The sequence below is a fragment of the Rhincodon typus genome, unplaced genomic scaffold (genome assembly GCF_021869965.1).
Source record: "Rhincodon typus isolate 14 unplaced genomic scaffold, sRhiTyp1.1 hic_rhity00002676, whole genome shotgun sequence".
Classification (NCBI taxonomy): domain Eukaryota; kingdom Metazoa; phylum Chordata; class Chondrichthyes; order Orectolobiformes; family Rhincodontidae; genus Rhincodon; species Rhincodon typus.
The window spans coordinates 1-22,634 of NW_025968314.1; the positions used below are offsets into that span (position 1 = coordinate 1).

At 41.2% G+C, this 22,634-nt stretch overlaps 1 long non-coding RNA gene across 1 annotated transcript; it reads left to right on the top strand.

Moving 5' to 3' along the window:
- The first annotated feature begins 4,776 nt into the window (after nucleotides 1-4,776).
- On the top strand, nucleotides 4,777-14,717 carry LOC125481584. The gene is made up of 4 exons (XR_007261399.1): nucleotides 4,777-4,870; nucleotides 7,205-7,334; nucleotides 9,875-9,982; nucleotides 12,670-14,717. It is a non-coding gene; the product is annotated as an uncharacterized LOC125481584 (long non-coding RNA).
- Nucleotides 14,718-22,634: the final 7,917 nt, after the last annotated feature.

The window sequence follows — 22,634 nt, forward strand, 5'->3', positions numbered from 1 at the left end:
ATTCCAGACGTAGGCTCTTCAATGCCCTGTACAAATGTAGCAAAACATCCCTCATTTTATATTCCATTCCCCTCAGTAGACAACAATATTTGCCCTCCTAATCACTTAAAGCCGAGTACTGACTTTATTTTGCTTCGTGATTAAAGGAACAGGATAGTGCTTGTACTTCAGTTCTGTAATTTCTCTTCAATTTAATATTCTACTTTTCCTGCCAAAGTGGACAATTCACATTTTCCCCACATTATTTTGGAGCTGCAAGGAGCTTTGGTGAGCCCACAGTTGGAACACTGTTTTGCAGTTCTGGTCACCACACTGTAGGATGGATGTGATTGGGCAGCACGGTGGCACAGTGGTTAGCAATGCTGCCTCACAGCGCCAGGGACCCAGGTTCGATTCCAGCCTCGGGTGACTGTCTGTGTGGAGTTTGCACATTCTTCCTGTGTCTGCAGGTTAGGTGGATTGGCCATGCTAAATTGCCCGTAGTGTTCAGGGATGAGTAGATTAGGTGGGTTAAAAAGGGATGGGTCTGGGTGGGATGCTCTGAGGTTCAGTGTGGACTTGTTGGGCTGAAGGGCCTGTTTCCACACTGTAGGGATTCTAGGATTCTATGGATTCTATTCTGATTGTAGTGGAGGGAGTGCGGAGGAGATTTACCAGGATGTTGCCTGAATGGAGAATCTCGGCAACGTAGAGAGGCCAGATAATCTCAGGTTGTTTACTTTGGAGCCCTGAAAGTTGAGGAAAGGGACCTGATAGAGATGTACAAGATTATGAAAAGCATAGATAGGGAGGATAGAAGCAGTTGTTCCCCAAGTTGAAGGGTCAACAACAAGATGTAATTTTAAAGTGAAGGGCAGGAGGTTTAGAGGGGATTTGAAGAAAAAAACATCCTCAACCAGAGGATGAGGTGGTTCTGGAATGCACTGCCTGGGGAGGGTAGTTGAGGCAGGAAATCTCCTCCACCTTTTTTAAAAAGTACTCAGATGAGCACTTAATGTCATAACATGCAAAGCCAAAGGCCAAACTGGGGAAAGTGGAGTTGATGGTTTATCTTTGGTACAGATTCGAAGGGCTGAAAAGCCTCTTCTGTGTTGTATGACTCTATGTTCCATCTGCCAAATTTTTGCTCTTTCATTAACATATATCCCTTTTGTAGATTCCCTTGTCCTCTGCACAACTTTCCTACCTATTACAAAAAAAAATTGCTGGGAAAGCTCAACAGGTCTGGCAGCATCTATGAAGAAAAAAAAAATTAGCTTTTTTTTTTCTTCACAGCTGCTGCTAGACCTGCTGAACTTTTCCAGCAACTTTGTTTTTGTTCCTGATTCACAGCACCCACAATTCTTTTGGTTTTCATTTCCTACCTATTATTTTGCCATCAAGCTTTGTGACCATATATTCAGTCCATTCATTTCAAGTCACTGATGTAATTTGTCAATAGTTGAGGCCCCAACCCTGGTCCTTAGCACACAATTTGTCACACCTTGCCAATGTGCACACAACCCATTCATACCTTGTTTCCTAGTGTCTAACAAATTCTCTACCTACACTCTTGTTACTCCTTACACCATAAGCACTGTTTACAAGCTGAAAATCAAAGTACAATTCATTCACTAGTTTCCCTTCTACCATTGCTAGTTACTTCCTCCAAGAGTGCTAACAATTAGTCAAACATGATTTCCCTTTCTCAAAACTATGTTGACTCTGTCTGATTGCCTCTTTAGTAATAGATTCTAGCAATTTTCCTTTGTTAGGCTAGTTGTCTTGTAACTTACTGCTCTCTGTCTCCTGATTTTCTTCAATAGAGGAGTTATGTTTGTTATTTTCCAATCAGCTTGGACCTCTTCCAGGATTCCATCAATTCTGGAAAATTAAAACCAGGATCTTCTCTCTCACCACTGCATTTAAAATTCTAGGATGAAGTCCTTCAGGATGTTGGGACTTTTGGCTTTGTCCTCCTCTTTTCTCTGTGGCTTCCCTGGTGATTTATAATTGTGAAAGTTTCTCCCTTTCAACATTTGTAAATCAATTATTTCTGGAACAAGTTTTTAGATGCAAAATTCCTGTTGATTCACTGCCATTTTATTTTCCATTATAAATTCCCAGGCAGTCTATCTAAAGGACCAACAATCACTTGACTTACTGTTTCCTTTGTTCTTCCTTTGTAGAAACTCCTCTGTTTTTACATTTCTACCTCGTTTTCTTTTTATCCTAACAGTTGTCTCCTTATTAAACCATCAGTCACAATTTTCCGTGTCCAATCAGAGCTCTGTCGCCTTTTGTAGAATTATTCCTTTTTTATTTCAATTTTATTCAATCTTTTGTCTTTCTTAGCCATAACTGCATTCATCCCTTAGTGTCTTTCCTTCAGACTGAAATATATCTTTCCTGTGTATTTGGAAATATCTCCCTAAACGTCTGCCACTGCATCTCTCTGCTGTGCTTTCCCTTAGCAGAATTTCCCTGTTTAATTCAGTCAACTCTGTCTTTATGGCCTCATCATTCACCTTTTATTCAAGTTGAAAACACTAATCTTAGATCCATTCTCAATCATTATGATCATAAGCACCGAGGGATATCTTCATTGAAGTCAGTAGTCTTTTGTCATTCACAGTACCAGATATTATTTAGCCTGCTCTGTCCCACTAAGAAACTGTCCTGAAAATAATATGGACTCATGACCTGGACCACTTTCCAATCTTAGTGATAGAATCCATATGTATATTAAAATCGTACACGATTATCACAATTCCTTTCTCACAGGCCCCATGATTTTCTTGTATATACTTTGTCCTACACATGGTTGCATCAGAAAGCCATAAACCACTCCCATGTGATTTATCACACCTCTTTCTTGCCTCTACCAAACCTTATTCCATCAAAGTAGTTTTGAATTGAATGAGCTTTATTGTCACACGTATGCACGAGTACAGTGACAAGCTTACAGTTTCTGCATTACAGCACCATCTTAGGTACAAATGTACCTGGGTACAGATACTCCATTAAATTCTGAGGAAACAGAAAAGTTAGGTGAAGAAAAACAGTCCAGCATTATAGGTCCTAGGAATAAATTATAAAAATAAACAAGTTTAAAAAGTTCAGAATATCAGTCTTTCTGATTTCCACCAATGCCAGCAGCTGGCCTTAAGGGAGACCACCATCACCTCACCACTGTCTGCATTGGACCCACCAACGTAGGAGTTGCCCCACTTTAGGTGCCATCCATTTGCTGCTGGGCCAAGGTTGCTGATGGCACTGAGCCCACACTAGCCCCACAGCCAAGTGTCTCTGGCTCTGCTGCCAGGCCATCAGCCCCACTACGGCTGTAGATGTCACATTGCTGCTGCCACCGGCCCCGAATACCAGGAGAATGACTTCACTGCCACCAGACCCGAAGGGTGGGAGAGCGTCCTTCCTGCTGCTGGTACCACCAGCAGCCTCTATCACTGGGAGAAGACACGTATGACACTCTGCATGTGACCTGCTCACACTGGGCACTGGTGCTGCCAACCAACACGCCACACAAGAAGAAAAAGAAAGGAAAATAAAGCACAAAAAGAGCAGAGGCAAAAACAAAGCAAAGAAGGAGAGCAGATGGGCTCTGGGCAAGAGCATGCGCACAGCCCTGTTACTCCGCTGCCATCTTGTGCCTCTCGGACAAAGGTCATCTCATCCATTGTATAAATGCCGTCCTTCATTTTTCCTGGTTTCCGATCATTCATGAGTGTCATGTACCCTCGAATGTTTACACCTCAGTCTTTGTAATCATGAAACATCTCCAATGGATATCCAATCGTACTCACTTCTATTTGTGCTGTAAATTAATCAATTTCATCAGAAGTGCTACATGCTTCAGATACATAGCCTTTAGTTGTCTTTTAAATATTTTTGTCACCTCTAGCCTTATCTTTGCACAACAAGTCCCTTCTTGTCAAGTACTATTCATCCTTTATCTTTATGCTACCCTGCTTTGCCTTCTGTTTACTTTGTCACATTATCCCAAATTTGATCTTTTGACCTAAGATTTAGTTGAAAGCCCTGTTCGCTGCCCTGGTTATACTACTTGCTACAGCACTGGCCCCAGCATAATTGAAGTGAAGACTCTCTATTAGGAACAGCTCCCACTTTGCTAAGATCTGGTGCTAATGACTCAAGAGTTGAAACCCATTTCTCCAGCATTGATCTTCGAGTCATGTGTTTTTTTTCCCATAAATCCTTTTATCCTATGCAATTTGCTTGCAGTTCAGGTAGTAATGCAGGGATAAATATCTTTGAGCATCATTTTAGTTTGACCCCTAGCTGCAGATTTGAACCAAGGCTGTAATGAGGTAGGAGCTGAGTGGCCCTGGCCAAACCCATACTGGGCATCACTGAGCAGGTTATTGCTGAGCAGGTGCTGTTTAATAGCACTGTTGATGACACCTTCCATCACTTAACTGATGGTCAAGAGTAGACTGGGGTGGTAATTGGCCAGGTTGGGTCCATCCTTTTTGCATACAGGACATGGGCAATTTTCCACGTCATTGGGTAGATGTGGCAATGCTCCAAAAACACTTTTAGAAAGTCAAGGAAACCAATGTGCAAGGTAAGCGTGTGCAGGGTTAGGTGGTTGGGGTGGGCTAGTAGGTCATGTGGGTTGAGACCAAAGTGAGAAAAGGAGGAAAGGGAGTTGGTCAGTTGTCTGTGGTGTTAGCATGTGTTGGGAGGAGTGGTTTGAGGTGTTATTTTTATAGTTAGCCAGGAGTTGAAGTGGCTTTTCATTCCTCTATCTTTGTTAGGATAACTGTGAAGGTAAGCGAATCTGAACCACCTCAAAGTTTCTGACTCAAGCTCAGAATTGATGACTCTTTCTCAGTATCCGAGACACCAGGTATTTGCCCATTGAAAGTTGAAATGTCCTGACCAATTACTGTGTAGTCATTAGGTCGGTACTTTGAAGAGATTATGCCCATACCACAAGACCTATAACTGTATGGAAAAGGCCCTTTTCTATCTAGGTGCTGCAAGTGTGACCTCAGATTTACCTGCATCCCACAGAAAAGAGTTATTTAAAATGGTTCAGGAGCCCATTTGTTCAATGTGTAAACCAAGTGCTGTAAATGGAGTATTTGTTGAGTCAAAGGCCGCTGTTAACAAGGTCTCATTTGGTTTTTCTATTTCGACTTGTTTCCTCAGCCATCAAAACAGCCCTCTGTAGTAAAGAATTTCACATTCACTGCCCTCAGAAATTCCGCCGCCTCAGTCTTGCATATGCAAGACTATGTTCTAGGATGATGCCCTCTGGTCCTAGATTCTCCCACAAGAGGAAATAATCTTTCTGCATCCACCCTAAAAGCTTGTATGTTTCAATAAGGTCATGTCTCGTTACTCCACTCGAAGTAGAGGCCCAAGTTACTCAACCTCTCCTTGTAAGGCAGTCTCTCCATATCTGTTATCAGCCTAGTGAGACTTCTCTGGCCTCCAATCGCAATGGTCTTGTGGGCAAAACCACAGCTAGACTTTGGACCTTGTATACGATGAACTATATATAGTGCAACTTCTCGCAATGAAACCTTTTCAACATTCGAACCTTGAATCTGTTTTCTTTTTAAATGAGATTAAATGATCCAACCTGTTCTGGTGAAGTATCTATTGAATGTATAACTTAATTCTAGTTTGGTAGTTGAGATGATTCCATTATTCTGGAAGCATCTGACTTCTTTCAAAGAACTGAGATTTAGCACTGGATTTTCACAGATACCCCAATTATGAACCTTTTGAAATGGAGGTGTCAAGGGCTAATTTCTGTGATGGATACTTTGGGGTCAGACTGCTTTTATAGGGCTGTACTAAAAATCTTAAAGCATAAAGCTGAGATTTTGAAAGTTTTTATCATGTATATTGTTGCAATGGGGTCAATAGGCTCTCTATAGTGTGTAGATATTTTCTAATCTGGGTTGTGACAATATGTGCCTTTAAGAGGGGTTTGTTTGTTTTGATCCTCTTGAGTGTTGTAAACCTGATACTGAGGTGTCTGCTCTATGCAAAGCAGACTAAGTGGCTTTGGGTTAGACAAAAGCATGAGTGGGTGGAGTCAGACTGATAGACCCAGGGTTTTAGTTTTTCTTTGTGTTGAGGTTGGGCCTTTTGGAGTTGAAGCTGCTAGATAGAGCTTTCTCTCTCTGCTGTTAAGCTTCAGTTCTCTCTCTGCTGCTAGATTCATCCTGTCTCTTGGACAGGAAGAGATAGCAAATGAGGAAAATCTGCTTGGCTGAATTTGCCTTTGCCAAGTGTGTGTATATGGGATGCTGCTACATTGGAACAGTTGATGAGTAATAGCTAAATAATAATATTTCAAGTATTCTGATAGTGTTAACATTATGCCAACTTTTTGTTTGCATTTTAAATGTGGTGTAAGAATAAAGTGTGTTTTGCTTAAAGCCTAGTAGTTTGATCAATCAAATCACATTTGGACGCAGTGCTTTACACTTGCCTTTTTTCAAAAAAAAAGTTAGCCTAGGCCCTATCTCCTTGATGCATTCTGAGGGGATTAGATCTGGTCCACTACAGTCTATACAGCAATGTTTTTATGCACCAACTTGGACTTGATCATGGACCTCAATTTCAGAGGTAGGGTCACTAACTGTACCACAAGAGCCCTTAACTGTGTAGTGTGGATACTGGGAGAATGGGCATGGATGTTGAGAGTAATGGGGGTGGGGCACAGCTTGGCAGGAGAGGAACTGGAGGGGCTGGGTAAACTGGCGTCAGTTGGCATGGGGTATATGTGAGGTTTGTGATGGATAAGAGCTACAAAATGTTTTTTTGGTTTGGTTTTATTGTATCTCTGACCATGGCCTAGGGCACTGCTCACCCTGGTACCCAGCAACTCTTGTGGCCGCCATCTTTCTGTGGGAGATGGGTCTGGTTCCAGCACACACCAACCCCTCCAGGAACCCAACCTGAAGGAGAACTCCCCCTTCCCAGGCACACTCTCCCGAGGTAGCCAAGCTGGGAAATATCCTAACTTCCACTACCCACCTCAATGGAAATGTTTGTAGTTTGCAGGAAGGATTGATGGGATATTCTTGCAAGTCTCAAATATTTGATTCAGTGTTCTCTATTGTTAGCCCTGTCGTAGGTATCTCCCAAAGAATGGGTGAAAGTAGGGAACAGATGTTAGTGATAAACATGTACCACAAATCATTGTGTGGACATTTTCCAGATGTCAATCCACTTCCATGTAAGCACCTTCCTATTAACTGCAAGCCATTGGTTGTGACCACAGTGGACGCTGGAGTCCAGGCTGAACGCTGTCGATGTGGATGGAAAAAGGCACAACTGTGGCACTCCAAGTAAGTATTGTTCTCAAACTAACGGCACACTTTGTAGTGTAACATCAAATAATATACTTAATTGGAATGTCCTTTCTGGCATTCAGATTCTACACCACAAAGGTTTGGTTGATCAAAACTCAAGTGTCAAAGAATCATCTTGAGTTTTTTTTAATTACAAACTGAAAGAAATGTGGATGCTGTAAATTAGGAACAAAAACAGAAGTTGTTAGAAAATCTCAGCAGATCTGGCAGCATCTGTGAAGAAAAAAAGTTAATGTTTTGGGTCTGGTGACCCTTCCCAGTTCTGAGTTAACTCTGATTTTTTTCTTCACAGGTGCTGCCAGATCTGCTGAGCTTTTCTAGCAACTTCTGTTTTTGTTCTTGAGTTTTTAATTGTTTTGTTAATCATGGTGTTACTGTAAATGAAATATTAGCCAAGGAAGTTGTAACTTTTTGGAGCTTTGTCATCTTTTATTCACAAATATATTCTAATTGCAGTCCTCCTGATACTCACTCCTATGTTTTTCATAAACTGGTGAGAAATAGCTGGCCCTTACTCAATCAGGAATAACTGGCTGCATTCAAATTGACTGTGTTCCTTTGGACTGCAGAGCTTCCTTGTACAAACAAAAGTTTGTGAAATGTAAGGACCAGCTGAATCATAGTGACCAGTTGTTCATGTAGGGATTCTGTCTCATAGATCATAATGTAGAAACAGGCCCTTTGGCCCAACAAGTCCATACCGAACTTCAGAGCATCCCACCCAGACCCATCCCCCTGTAACCCACCTAATATACACATTCCTGAACACTATATGGGCAATTTAGCATGGCCAATCCACCTAGCCTGCACATCTTTGGACTGTGGGAGGAAACCGGAGCACCTGGAGGAAACCCACACAGACACGGGGAGAATGTGCAAATTCCACATAGACAGTCGGCCGAGGGTGGAATCAAACCCCAGGTCCTGGTGCTGTGAGGCAGCAGTGCTAACCACAGAGCCACCGTGCCGTTTGTTAATCCAAACCAATCTTAAATGATATACAGGTAGGCATCTGCACAGGTCTCCCTCCCACTGTCTGTGTGTTGGTATCTCGGAGCATGTCCTGTTGAAAGTGGACCAAGGGAAAGTGTTGGATTCTACTGGAATGTTGTTTAAATTCAATGAATCCTTTTGGGAAGAAAGTGCTGCCTTAAGGGTACATAGGGTACCTCCTGAGATTTTCTTAGCAATACATTTTGGGGAGGAGACAGAATAATTTGTGCTCAAACTGATCACTTCATAAGGGCTTTGAGTTGTCATCTCTTCCTTTCTGTTGAAGTTTATGATATTCAGCTAAACATCACCTTGCAGTTAGCTCAGCCCATGCTTGTAGATTCAGGACATCTTTGGCACTTGTGTAGCAGAACATGGATTAACACATCAATAATTAGGGTCAATATGATTGATTACTTCAGACCTTTACGTTAAAATAAAACACCTTGACATGTGGTAAGCTTATCCAAGCAAGCTGACTAATACATTGTTACTAAACTGAAGGCAAGGTTTCCATAAATCTCCTATATCTTCTGTTGACTAAGTTGGTGATAATAATATAAGACAACAGGAAGATACAGGACTAGATAAGGTCTCAGATTATACTTGATTGTTATTGTTTGAAAAAGTGCTGGCAGTTATGCATTGAAAGTTGCCAAGTATCTCCAGTTTTATAATTCATATCGATGCCACACATGGGTCAATGGTTTTATGGTGACCTGTGTAAGATGAAGAAGCAACTTGTTATGAAATCAAACCATAACTGGAATACTGCAAGTAGTTTTGGGTCCCATTATCTAAGAAAGATATACTGGCATTGGAGGCAGTCCAGAGAAGGTTCACTAGGCTGATCCTGGGGATGGAGGGTTTGTTTTATGAGGAGATGGTGAGTAGGTTTTGCCTGTACTCGTTTGGAATTTAGAATAAGGACAGCTGGAACTTGAAAGCAGACCTTCTGGCTCAGAGGGAGGGGCAGTGTCACCACATCATAGACCTCTTTGTGTCAAGATCTGTGATAGGAAGTAGTGACCACAATATGATTGAAACTTACATTCAGTTTGAAGAAGGATGGAGTGGGTCCAAGCATATTTAAAAAAAATACAAATAAGGGCAGTTATGAAAGCTTGGAAGTAGAGCAGGTTAAAGTGAATTGACAAATTAGGTTAAAGGACATGTCAGTAGAGGTTTAATGGCAGACATTAAGGAGATATTTTAGAATACACAAAACAGATATTCCAAAAAATAAAAATTGTAAGTTGATGAACATGAATTTTCTTTAAAGACAGGCCAGTTTCTACTTCTAGAAGACGATCACGTTCTTTGTCCTATTTTGGTTTCCTGGCTTAATTTCCACATGAAGTTCTGGTGAGAATTTCATTCACATGCTTCCCATTCTCTGAATTTAATTTTCTTTTCCCTAGAGGAAACATTGTGTCTGTGAGGGCAATGTGAAATTGAATAGATTTACCTCTGCGATACAATTGATGTCACTGACAAGTGGCTAACCATTTAATTATGTGTAGATGGAAAGTCAAGATTGAGAGCAAAGAAGCTGAAAGCTTGGTTGACCAGCATCTGAGTGTTCACAGTTGTTGAGCTGAGGGAGAAAACTGTGAACCCAATAAAATGAGGTAAGCTTTAAACATAAAATTAATTTTGGATCAGAATGATGGAAAGGGAATAATAGGGATAACATCTACTGTTTTGTGAGAAGTGAATGAATAAATCTCAACAGTTCAGAAGATTTGAGGTTCTTTTGTGGGGGGGAGAAAACAAGTTTGAGGAACACATGGGTGGAATGGAGCTGGATGGAAGTTGAATTAATGTGTATCGTAGGACCTGCTTATATGCCAGGAACTCTTTGAAGTGATGGGGAAGAATGGCAATTGAAAGACTTAGAATCATAGAATCCCTATAGTGCAGATAGAGCCCATTCAGCCCATCAAGCCTGCACTAACCCTTTGTGGAGCATCCCACCCAGATCCACCCCATCCCCATAACCCTGCATTTCCCTGTGACCAATCCACCTAACCTAAACATCTTTGGACTGATGGAGGAAACTGGAGCGCTCTGAAGAAACCGACACAGATGTGAGGAGGATATGCAATCTCCACACCGACAGTCGCCAGAGGGTTTGATTCCAAGTGGGTCCCTGGTGCTGTGAAGCAGCAGTGCCAACCACTGAGCCACCGTGCTGCCCCCTGACTTCTGGAAATATTTATGGAGAAGGGATCAAGTCTGAATAATTAAGGTGACAAGGTCAACTGAGAGCTGAAGTTATGCCAAAATTGCATGACTGGTTTGGGAAATGTGCCACGAAAATTATCTTGGAAATAAATAACAGGATAGTTTTACATAACTGGAGCAGAGAGCCTTGCCTTTGGGGAGGTGATGGCCTGGTGGTATTTATCGCTGGATTATTAATCCAGAAACTAAGCAAATGTTCCGGGTACTAGGGTTCAAATCCCATCACAGAAAATGGTGGAATTTGAATTCAAGTTTTAAAAAATCTGGGATAAAGGGTCTAAAGACAGCCATGAATGCATTGTCAATTGTCAAAAAATCCATCTGGTTCACTAATGTCCTTTTTTAGGGAAGGAAACCTGTCACCCTTGCGTGGTCTGGCTTACATGTGACTCTAGACCCACAGCAATTTGGTTGACTCTTAACTGCTCTTTGGGTAATTTGGGATGGGCAATATCTGCTAGTTTAGCCAGAGATGCCTACATCCTGAGTGAATTTTTTTTTTAAAAAAAAAGGTCCATGAGGACAAGTTGAGTAGATTTGAGCCTGTGCTCATTGGACTATATAAAATGAGAGGAGACCTTCTTGAAACATATAAGATTCTTAGAGGACTTGGCAGAATGGATGTGGAAAGGTTGCACCCCCTTGGCACCAAAGAATGGTGACTCTGTTCCAGCAGGGGCAGTGCAGCAAAGGGACTGGAGGCTATCTGACTGCTTCGTGCTGGTGTTGGTCTCAGCATCAGGGTGGAAGAGCCTGGATCCAGGCCCACGGATAACAGGAAGGACTGTGAAGTTGATCTCAACTTTATTTCCTTATTTTCTGTCTCTTGCATTCTATATCTTGGTTTATTTTCTGTGTTTTAAGATGGTGCTGGGGAGTGATGACTTAACTCAACACTTTTCACCATATTTGCAACAAGTGCATCTGACAAGTACACGGCAATGAATAAATGAGGGCAACATAACAGAAGGGGGCTGCATGTTTAAGTCCAAGATGAGGAATTTCTTTGGATTGTGAATCTCAGGAATTCTTTACCACAGATTGAAGTTGGGTTGCTAAGTATGTTAAAGACTGAGATTTCTAATTAGTCAGGGAACTGCAGTTGTGGGGAAAAGGCAGGAAAGTGGAGTTGAAGATGATCAGATATGCCATGATGTCATTAAATAGCAAGGCAAACTTGATGGGCTGAATGGCCTACTTCTGCTCTCATGTCTTAGCCTGCATTGATGACCAGTGTGTTACAATCTGAATCTGGTCAAGGTAGATTTATTCTAGAATAGGATGTGAAGCAGTTGTGACTATAGAGTTAAACTTCTGAGCTTAAGGTTAAAAGGGAAGACAGTAAGATGAACTGTAGTTATAACTGACCTACCTTTTTTTTTACATGGAAATACATATGAAATTCTTTCAGAGATGGAGTAAAGGAGTGACAGGGATGATTAAAGGTTTGACCAGAGGCACGGATTCTCCAAAGGCTGGAAGCTGTGCCGATGTGAAATTTAGAACATTTTAGAGTTTAGTGATTCCAATAGGCCCTAGGTAAATGATGACAGTCACGAATGTGAGGGAAGCAGAAGAAGCCTGTGTTAAAGTGAATGAACTGTAACACTTCAGTTTCTTTCTCTCTGGCACTTATATTATGCACATTTTATTCCTGCTGCTTGTAGACACACTACAAGTTATGGGCCTGTAGGTCATGTCCTGTCAAAGTGGTTATGAGTGACAGCAGTTTAAGACATGCCTCCAATTTCAAACAAATGTTTAGAAACGTCCATGCTCCATTCTACCCAATCAAAACAGCTCAATGTTCACACCACAATTGTTTATAAATTCTCCCCCACCCTCTTTGGTCTATCTTTAGTATACATTGGTAAACTAGCCTAGTTGGCAATATCTTTGAGTCTGTAGTCATTTGAAGACTTACTTGAACTGTGTAACAAAGTGTAATGTCAGCTTTATAGCCTCTCAGTTCCCACATGCCATCCACTGGTACACACCAAAGCTTTTGTTTTCTTTCCTGTGTGTGTATTGTTGTCAGAGACCTGATAAGCCATTGTTTTGTTCTCCACAGAGTTACTGATGCTGTAAACCTGGAATCAACCAACTGATATGTCTCCATTTAATGAAGATTGACTGGGATGTCATTCCGATCAATGAGGGATTTATCTTTGAACCTGTGCCTTGAACTTGCTAAGCAAGCTACTAGTCTCACCAAAGCTAATCAGAATATAAAATGGATGCCGCCTTCTTGCACAAAGTAACATTTTTATAATTAATGAAGCCCTTCCTTATAACAGAACTTTCACCAGAAGAGTTTCTGCTTTTATTTAAAGTCTGAGTTCTTTGGACGCTTGTGTTCTTACCATGGGAGGATATGAAACTTGAGAGAAATTAGTTTGCTTTCGGTCAATGGATGATGTGGAAATTGTTTTAAGAAATATAAATGGAAGAAGAATTTTGAATAAGAAGGTGTTTACAACATCTAATTCCGTTTAATATTTTCAACAATGAGCTGCGTTAAGTTTGAACATTCATGAAACAACACGATCAGGAGGACGTCCTGTGGAAAGGCCATCTCCAACGCTGTTTGCATCAAAGCTGAAAGAAATAGTGAAGCAGTTTCATCGTTTCAACATGGAATCAAATTTGAGTTTTGTATGTCTCCCTGGTCCCTTTCCTCCACTAATGCAGGAAGGAAAGGAGGTGTGAATATATATAGGATTTGTTCAGTTTTTAATTTAATTTAATTAATGCCTTGTCCTGAACCTGCACGTAAAATCCAGAATGTTGTCAATGGGTTTCACTGTTGTCCAGTTAAAGTTTTTAAGGTGTGACCATACAGAACTCTTGTTTATTGGTCAGCTCTGCTTCAGTAACCTGGTATTTCAGATTTTGATGTGTTGTTTTTCTCTGATTTGTCTGTGTGGGAGCAAGGCTGAAACCTGACCTTTGACTTGGTGAAATGTAACTGAACACCTTCCACAGTCTTCCTCTTCCACCAGGACCATGTAATCTCTGCTTCTAGCTTGTTTGTGTTGGTTTGGTTAGGTTATAGGCTTGGATTGATGTAACCAGAGGGAGCTCTCTTTCAGAATCTTTTTAAAATTTAATATGAATTTGTTGTGATTTGCATATGAATTGCTCAGGTCCCTTAAACCAGTCTCAGCACCTGAATTTTATTGAATTAATGTAAAACACTTACATAAAATATTTATTATACACAGCTTTCATGTTTGGTGTTTGCGTTAATAGCAATCCTAACAATGGTTATTTGTTCACTTGTGTGCAAGGGCACTGTATTGTTTCCCTAGAAGTTCACAACCTGTGCTATCCAGTATTATAAAGAATTGCCCACTGTTTGAAGGGACCCCAATTCTGTTTCACAACTTGAGGGGATGTTTTATTCTATTTATAGATCAACTTATTGTTTGTACTCCTGTATTAGGAGAAAATATGTTAGCTTATGTACAGAATAAAATATTTAATTTTTTGTACAGAGGCTGAGTATTTGATCTACATCATTAACCAATTGGCATTTACAGTGCCTATGCTCTTTGAAAATTGTAGATGTGCGTAACTTAGTTTTGCCTCCTTGTTCCTGCCAATCTCCATGAATCTGAAAATTAGTGCTTCCAAGAATACATGCAGTTGCCTTCTGACAGCTAGCTCCATTGGAACCTGTTCCCATCACACACTCAAGATGTTCTAGATGTTAACCCTTTGGAAAAAATTAGAATCAAAGAATTTTTAAGTACAGTAGGAGACCATTCAACCCATCCTGTCCATACCAGCTCCTGAAAGAATTGCTCAGATAGGGCTGGAGAATGGGACTATCTCCACAGCCCTCTAAATTCATCACAAGACCTCCTGCGGAATCTTTCTCTCAAAATCTCCCAGCCAGCACATTTCAAGTCTTAACAACTGAGTAAAGACGTTTCTTTCTTCTCTCTCCTAGCTCTATTACTGACTGTCTTGAAATTGTTATCCCTTTTATTTGGCCATCTAACTCTTTTGAATCTGTCCTGTGATCACCATTTTGGGAATCATTTTCCCCTATTTGCTCTTAAAACTCTTCTCAATGTTGAACTTTCATGAGGTCCCCAGTTCACCTTCTCTGAAGAGAGGACCCTCTGCTCCTGCAGTCTCTCTCCACATTCCTGAGCTCCCTCATCCTTGGTAAGATCTTGTTCATTCTCCTCTTCCTTCTATAGCGCCTTGACATCCTTCTGAAACTCAGGGGCTGAGGTTTGTGTGTAATTCTTCAACTGAGGCTGCAGTGATTTGTAAGATTTAGCCAGACAACTTTTTATTTCTGAATTCATTGCTAAGGATTGTTACGAAGGGGAGGTTAAAAGTCGAATCCCTCTGGTAATCGAGCTGAAACATCAGCTCCAATCTCCTGTTATGGTAGGAGTACAATTTCCCTTCTAATAACTAAACCTGAAACACAAGTTTGCTTTGCCCCTTGTAATCTGCTGAGTTAAATGAAAGGAATCCATGATACTAATGTTATAAGTAACAATTTCTTTATTTAACCCAAATAGTGAACAAATTAACAGAATTACTAACAAACCAAACAATTTCTGACACCACCCCCACCTCCCCAAACTACTAACTATTCGCTAACACAACTAAATTGTACTGGTATGTTCCAATAAACACAGGTCCCACTTATATAAATCTAAGTAATAAGAAAACAACAATTTAAAACTTAGTCTCCCAAAGTTCACAGAATGTGCCTTCTGGAATGCTTTGCCTTTTCCTCTCTCTCCAGCCTTTCTTCTGCTGATCCTACTGTCAGGGTGTTTTCTGAGGTCTTTTGTAAGGAACTCTTAGCTAGAAGTGCTGTGGTACCTTTTGTGGTGCTTTTTTTTTAAGAGAGCTTAGTGATGTGCCAGGTATTTATTCTTCAGATGGCAGTTGGCTCTTTGCCAATTTTTCCAAATGCTGTTGTTTTCACACCCTTGTTGACCTATCCATTTAAATCTGGTGACCAGTCCTAGTGTAAGTTCAATTAGCTTTCAGTTTCCAAGTGCATGGTTGAAATGAATTGGCTGATTCAAGCTAGTTACCAAAACATCAAATTAAGCCTAAGGTTTTTAATCATCCAGCCAATTAATACATGTTTCAATTTTTAGAACTGTCATCTGCAGCTGCTTACAGACCCATTTTCTGTGTAAATCTCTAAGGTTAAAGCACTTTGTCTTAAAAGGGACCACACACAATATCTTTTTTACAAACAAATCCTAGCTTCCTGCCTTCGAATTTATAATTACTCTACACAATTTCCAAACACCCCCTTTAAGAAAAAAGTGAACCATTATTATTATTATTAGGGGCAGCACGGTGGCTCAGTGGTTAGCACTGCTGCCTCACAGCGCCAGGGACCCGGGTTCGATTGCACCCTCGGGCGACCCTCTATGAGGAGTTTGCATATTCTCCCTGTGCCTGTGTGGGTTTCCTCCGGTTTCCTCCCACAGTCCGAAGATGTGCAGGCTAGGTGGGTTGGCCATGCTAAATTGCCCATAACATTCAGGGATGTGTAGATTAGGTGGGTTATAGCGGGGTGGGATGCTTTGAGGTTTGGTGTGGACTGGTTGGGCCGAAGGGCCTGTTTTGTTTTTTTTGATCTTAATTCTATTGTCATGTGATACAATGGTCAGTAATCTAAAGTTAAACATTTCATATTAATTCTGCAAATATATATAACAGAATCTGGTCCAATCTTATCCACACATTGGTTTAAAACCTGCAATAATGCATCTGCATTAACATTTTTACAACTCACAACATTTACAATCTAAATTAAAAACCTGTAACAAGACTCCAATGAAGTAGTCTCATATTTTGTCTTTAAATCTTTCCAAAAACTTGAGAAGGTTGAAGTCTGTATACACAACCATCTACGAAACATTGTTTGTAACATAAACATTAAAATGTTAAGGCTAGTACCAAACTCAATTACACTTTTGATGGTGGAGTATTTGGTTGATTTTGAGTTTCTTTGGAAAAATAAACAATTGGCCTTTCAATTCTGCAGCTCCACCCCTCCATCACTGGCATCAAGGTTTCAAGAAATTTGTGGCTACAACTGGTGCGGTGGTTAACACTGCTTTTAAAATCCCGAATACCACCTAGCATTGTTCTGTTCACTGAAATTTCATTGTGCTTTAGCAAATCCATCAGTAGTGCCACCACACTTCGCTACAAACATCCTGTAGCATCTGCTCAGTCCCAAAAAGTGAATCACCTCTTTCCTGGAGGATGGTCTTGGAAATTCCTCGGTGGCCTTCATCTTCACATTCCTTGGGGTCATCCTTCCATGTCTGACATTGTATCTCAACAATGTTACTTCTGCCTTCGTGAATTCAATATTTTAAATTTACAAGTGTTACCTCCCGTAGTCTGAGTGCTGCCAAATGCACCATGTGATCTTTCCATGAATGGCTAAAGATAATGACACTCTGTACAGACAGCCCAATTAGTCAATCCTGTGACAACTGTTCATAAGTTTTTGATGTGGCTGATGTGTTCTTCATTCCAAAGGGCATTACAATAAATTGATTATAGCCCCTTTGGGGTTACAAACGCAGAAACTTATTTTGCTGTCTCTGATGAAGGTACTTGCCAGTAAGTCCAACTTTGTGATGGAAGCGGCTTGTCCAACTTTACCCACACAGTCTTGCAGCCTTGGAACTAGGTAGGAGTTTGTTTTGGTTACAGCGTTGACCCCTATCGGGCTTTGGAACCAAGACGACTGGCGAACTCCACTTGATTATGTCTTCTTGGAGCATCACTTCCACTTCCTTCTTGTAGCTGTGAGGCTTTGAGAGGATTAAGCCTGTAGTTTTGTTTTATTGGAACAGCATTCCCTACTTCAACCTCCCCATTTCTACTCCCATGTATGTCCTCCCATGTATGTCCTCCCATCGCTGCAACAAGTCTTTCAATTCAGTTCTCTGTTCCTGAGACATCACACTATCCTAACCCAGTCTCCAAGGACTTCCTCATTATTTAACTTATTTTGAGGCACATCAAAACCCTTGGTCTGACTGAATCTCCCTGGATAGTCTATGATGGGTAAAGAAAGCAAACAATTCCTCCACAACTTTTTTCATTTTTTTTGCCTCAACATTCCCTAATGGAATTGTCTTCGGAAACCTGGTAGACACATTCATGATGGTTGGCAAATATTGGTTCCCACTTTTGGTTTTAGGGAGGGGACCTACACAATCAATTATAACCCGCATAAAAGGTTCTTCAAGTGTGGGAATTGGCATTAAAGGCACTGGATTCATAACTGCCTGTGGTTTTCCTACCATCTGACAGGTACGGCAAAATTCAACCACATCTTTATGTAACCTAGGCCAATAGAAATGTTTCTATCTTAGCCTGAGTCTTCCTCACTCCGAGATGACCTTCTACAGGTAATTAGTGTGCTACCCACAATACTTACTGTCTGTACGCTACTGGCAACACAATCTGGTGAAATTCTGCCCATTTCTCCTCTGCACTAACCTGCTGAGGTCTCTCTTTTCGCCTTAGGATTCTATCCTTGCAATAATAACTCTCTGGAATACGTTCTGATTCCTTTTCTGAGTAGGCTTTATGATATAAATCTTTTATTCTCAGATTTTTGTTGTGACTGCGTTAATCTTTCAGAACTAAACACCTCTGCCTGATCCTCTACCTGTTCAGGCTTTTCCTTAACTGTTTCATCAAACAAGATGTCAGCTAATTGGACGTCAACTCCTTCATCTCTCTCTCTGTCTATCTCTCTTTGGTTTTTTAATTCTTGAGTTAAATTATGACTGTGGGATCTTGTTACCATACAATCAAGAAAAAACCCATGGTATTTTTCTTTGACCTCCTCAGTTCCCTGGTTTTTCTTTGGCTTCTCTGTTAGTTCATTTCCAAGAGCAAACTGTATTCCTGGAATAGATACTCTTTTAATCACTGCCACTGTCACTTCCCCAGTCTTAATTGGACTTTCCAACCTGATCTTACACAGGGGAACGCTAAACCTCTCTCTCTCTCTCTCACTTTATCCTGTAGATCATCACTTTCTCGGGTAACATTTCAGAAGGAGCGCAAATACTTTCATCTCTTACTATTAGAGACTGACTAGCTCCCACGTATCTCCATATTTTAAATTTTTTACCTTCTGCCCCATACTTCCTGAGTAAGCCTTACCCACAGAGGTGAAGTCTTTGTAGAGACCAGGGGAGGCAATGGCCTAGTGGTATTATCGTTGGACTGTTAATCCAGAGACCCAGGTAATGTTCTGGGGACCTGGTTTGAATCCTGATATGGCAGATGGTGGAATTTGAATTCAATAAATATCTGGAATTAAGAATCTAATGAATACCATAAATCCAGTGCTGATTGTCAGGAAAAACCCACCTGGTTCACTAATGTCCTTCAGAGAAGGAAACTGCCATCCTTACCTCGTCTGGCCTACCTGTGACTCCAGACCCACAGCAATGTGGTTGACTCTTAACTGTCTTCAGTGCAATAAGTGCTGCCTAGCCAGTGATGCCCTCATCCCCGTGAACGAATAAAGGAAAATAAAACTATCTCACTATCCACCCCATGGCTAGGCTGTGCACTCTCCTGCAGCTCTTCAACTTCTTTTGGGTTTTCCTTTACTACTTCAACTAATCACACTGGTTTAGCCTCTTTTACCACATCCTTTTTCCCAGTGAGTTTCTTAAACCACCAGCACTGTGACTTTGTGTGTCCCACTCCATTACAGTGAAACCACCTGAGGCCTTTCACCTCCTTTTCCACCCTCTTGGGTTCCTTTTTTCACCAGTGGTAAACCGTTCCGAGTGTGATCTACTTTTTGTTCTTCATTGAAGGATCTCCCTTTTTGCCAATTTCTATCATCATGGAATGAAATTGCTGTTGGGAGCTAAATTTCGATTTACGCACTAATGCATATTCATCCACTATCTCAGTGGCTCTTCTTGCTGTTTGAACTTTCTGTTCCTCAACATGAGTTCTTATCATTTCTGGAAGTGAGTTTTTGAACTCCTCCAGCAGAATAATCTCTCTATTTTTAATGCTGTCACCTATCTATCGAAGTTGCTGTATTTAATTCTTTCAAACTCAACATAAGCCTACATAGGTTCCTTCTTTATATTTCTGAACCATTGTCTATTTGCTTCTGGTACCAATTTGTAAGCACTCAAAATAGTCTGTTTCACTCCTTCCTTGTCTCCTGACAGTGCTGCAAACAGCTCACTAGCCCTGTCTACTAACTTGGTCTGAATTAACATACCCACACAGGGTCCGGCCAGTCCAACTGTTTAGCCAATTTCTCAAAGGAAATGAGAAAAGCTTCTACATCTTTTTCATTGAATTGGTTAAATTGACTTCCCTGTCTAATTGCTAACTTCTGAAGATCGAGCTCTCTCTCTTTTAATTTTCCTCTGCTAGAAATCTTCTTTCCCTTTCCTTTTCTCTTTCCTCTGCTCGTGACTGTAATTCAAACTCTCTGCCTTCCTTTCATTCTCTAACTCCAGTTCTCTCATTTGCAATCTAATTTTTTTCTAACTCCACTGCACTTGACTGTTTCTCTGATATACCTAAATGTTTGACCAACTCCGTTACAATTTCATCTTTCCTCCGATCCCTAGTTGAACACATTTCTAGCCTCTTTGCTAATTCTAAAAGTGTCTCTTTTCTCTGTTTTCCTAAGCTTTCTTGGCAAATTTGGGAAGCATCTTCAACCCCCAGAACCTCTTTAGCAATGTTAAGAGTCTTTTCCTTCACTTTTAATTTAACCAATCACAAGTAATTGAAATTAAATTGATTTTCCACTTCTCCCCTGAGCTTTATTTAAAGACCCAGGATACTAATCCCCAAATCTGTTTAAATCTGCTGGGGACTTTTGTACCCCAAATCTGCTCAAATCAGTCCAAAACCATTCAGATCCCGTACGCAAACTGGCCAGATCCCCGACTTGATCTGTCCAAACCTGGCCAGATCCCAGTCTTGAGCCCCCCATCTGTACCGGTGGGAGTAGAAGTTCCCTTCTACGAATGAAACCCAAAGCACCCTGCTCCGGGACTTGCTCTGCTCCCCGCTCCGGGACTCGGCCCACACTCGCTCCGCTTCCCCCCTCCGGGACTCGGCCCACACTCGCTCTGCTCCCCGCTCCGCGACTCACCCCGCTCCCCATTCTGCAACTCCGCCCCGTGCTCGCTTTGCTCCCCGCTCCGGCTCCGGCCACCGCTCATCTCCCTTCATCTCGCCCCCATTCTCCAGGGAGGGTTGGGTAATTTAAGAAGTTAAAAGTTTTCGGGGAGGGGACGTAGTGAAGAAAAACTGCTGCAAAAAGGAAAAAAGAAGAAAGAGAAAGGAAAAGGAACTGCGAGCACAGGAGCTCCGACTGGAGCATCTTACTCTGCTGCCATCTTGAATTTATTCATCAGGATGAACAGTTCAACCAGACACATTGTTTTCGCTGCTCCTCAGATGCTGTCTGACCTGCTGTGCTTTTCCAGCTCCACATTTATTGACTCTAGTTTCCAGTGCAGTCCTTTATGTCTGCAGATGGAATTTAATCTGGACAAATGCAAGGTGATGAATTTTGCCAGGTCTAATACAGGAAAGAAGTGTACAGTAAATAGCAGCACACTGAGATGTATCAACATACAGAGGAATCTAGTCGTATAAGTCCACAGTTCCTGAAAATGGCAACATGTGGATAGGGTGGTGAAGAATGTGTATGGCATGCTTGCCTTTATCGACCGGGACATAAAGTGTGAATATTGGCAAGTCATGTTGCAGCTGTATAGAACTCCAGTTAGGCTACATTTGGAATATTGCCAAATGTACCAGAAGAATGTTGTGGCTTTGGAGCGGGTACAGAAATAGTTTACCCCAGGATGTTGCCTGGTTTGGAGGGTATTAGCTTTAAGGAGAGATTGGACAAGATTAATTTGTTCCACTTGAATGTCAAAGAATGCCCCCCAACCTGATAGAAGTTTACAAAATTATGGATAGTCAGAATCATTTTCCCAGGGTATAAATGTCAATTACTAGGGGACCTAGGTTTTTAAGGTAAAAGGGGGAAAGCTTAAAGGAGATATGAGAGGCAGGTTTTCCACACAGAGTGTGGTAGATGCCTGGGATGCGCCACCAGAGGATGTGCTGAAGACAGATGAAATAGAAATGTTTAGGAGGTATCTTACCAGATATACGAATAGTCAGGAAACAGAGGGATATGGAATGTGTAGAGGAATTGGTTTTTAGCTTAGAAAGGAGTCTTGTGTCAGCACAGGCTTGGTAGGCCAAATGGCCTGTTCCTGTGCTGTACTGTTGATGGATCTAAAGGCTGATAAATCATCAGGGTCTGATTGTCAATATTCCAGAATCCTAAAGAAAGCAGCCCTGAAAGTATTGAAGACTTTGATGGTTATCTTCCAAAATTCTATAGACTCGGGAGCTCTTCCTACAGATTGGAGGGTGGGACATGTAACCCCATTGTTTTAAAAGAGTGAGAGAGAGAGAGAAAAGAGAAAAAGAGAAAAAGAGACTAGTTAGCCTAACATCAGTCGTGAGGAAAATGAAAAAGTATTCTGTAAAAGATGTGATAACAGAACACTTAGAAAGCATTAACAGGATTAAACAAAGTCAGCATGGATTTATGAAAAAGAAATCAAGCTTAATTAATTTGCTAGAGTTTTTTGAGATTGTAGAATAGATGAGGGAGAACCAGTGGATGTGGTATATTTGCATTTCTGGAAGGCTTTTGATAAGGCCCCACATCAAAGGCTAATGATTAAACTAAAGGAGGTATTATACTGGCACGTCTTGAGAATTGGTTGACAGAAAGGAAACAGAATGGGATGAAATGGGCCTTTATTCTGGGCAGCGGGTACTGACTTGTTGTGTCCTTCTGGGATCAGGTGCTTGGGCCCCAGTTATTCACAATATATTTAAATGAGACAGACGAGGGTACCAAACATTATCAAGTTTGCTGACGGGACACAAACTGCCAGGATTGTGAAGAAGTTGCAAGGAGGC